The 1,491-nt window shown below is 38.2% G+C and overlaps 1 pseudogene; it reads right to left on the bottom strand.

The window, feature by feature from the left end:
- Positions 1-271: 271 nt before the first annotated feature.
- On the bottom strand, positions 272-627 carry LOC101348051 (60S ribosomal protein L35a pseudogene; annotated as a pseudogene).
- Between the last annotated feature and the right edge of the window lie 864 nt (positions 628-1,491).

Raw genomic sequence — 1,491 nt, 5'->3', positions numbered from 1 at the left:
TTGTAACATTGTCTAAAATGTCTCATGTTTTCTTACTCAGCAAATTTTTATTTGCTTAGTTTTAGTTTCTTATTAAAAGCTCGTAAATGCACTGTCTTATGCTTTTTTTTTTAATGATGCCACATTGATATATAGTCATTGCACATTTCCTTGGCTATTTCAGGATCACTGAATCCAATGTAAACTTGATCTGGACTTAATGGAAGCATTTAATTCTTTTTTTTTTTTTTTTAACAAACCTATAATTTTATTTATTTACTTTTCAATAAGTTTAAATCCTTAAGAGATACAGCATCACACGGATTCTGGGTCCAATGGCCTTAGCAGGAAGGTTGCTTCGGAATTTGGCACAAATCATGCCACTGTTTCCATGTGCACCAGTTACCTTTCCCCAGACTACTCTAGTTTTGTTAGGTTTGCCACCAACCGTCACTGTGTTGGTCTTTGCTTTGTACACATAAGCACACCTTTTGCCTAAAGACAATTCATTTTCATCTCAGGCATAAACAGTTTCAAATTTAAGGAGAGCTCTGTGCTCCCTCTGCTTCCGGAGACCCCATTTATAGCCAGCAAAAATGCCCTTGGACCGCAGCCTTCTGGACATATTTGCCAGTTTAGAAGTCTTGTTCCCAGCGGTCCTCCACAGGCTCCAAGATGGCAGAAAGAGGAAAGGCAGAAGCACTTAATTCTTGTTAGTACTTTATTTATGTTTAAAACTATTTTAAAAGTTCATACTTTTCCACAGATTTTTGTCATGGAGCAATCTCATCCTCTGGTGTGATATCACAGTAGAAGTTGGCAAAACTTGAATGACACAGAGATTCCAATCACTTGATTAAAAAAATGCTCAGGAATATACAATTAAGTTAAGCCCTTTTAGGCACTGAATTAATTCAAAACAGTTAACATGGGTTTATTGTTACATGTAAGCAGTCTATGGTTATGTTTTAAAGTAAGTAAATATATACGCAGAGGGGGTAGTGGTAGTACAGTGGTAGAATTTTTGCCTTCCATGCTGGAGCCCCAGGTTTGACTCCTGGCCAGCGCACCTCAAGCACCATCATTATTCATCTGTTAGTAAAGGTGTGCGTGTTGCTATGATGCTGAACAGATTTAGTTGAGCTTCCAGACTAAGACAGACTAGGAAGAAAGGCCTGGCATCTACTTCCCAAAAATCAGCCAATAAAAACCCTATGGAACACAATGGTCTGATCCCATTGTGTATGGGTAGCCATGAGTTGAGACCAACTCAACAACAAAAAATATATACCTATAAATTTAGGTACATCTTATGACCAAAGCCATAGAACTTGGACAATGAAAAAGAATTGCTGCATTCGAATTGTGGTGTTGGTGAAGAATATCGAACATACCATGGACTGCCAAGAATACAAACAAATCTGTCTTGGAGGAAGTACAATGGATACTCCTCAGAAGCGAGGATGGCAAGACTTTGTCTCACTTATTTTGAACACATCATCAGGAAGGACC

This window comes from Trichechus manatus, unplaced genomic scaffold (assembly GCF_000243295.1).
Source record: "Trichechus manatus latirostris isolate Lorelei unplaced genomic scaffold, TriManLat1.0 scaffold00002, whole genome shotgun sequence".
NCBI lineage: Eukaryota > Metazoa > Chordata > Mammalia > Sirenia > Trichechidae > Trichechus > Trichechus manatus.
Note: the sequence above shows the minus strand (reverse complement) of the source record. Positions and strands in the feature narration are given on the sequence as shown.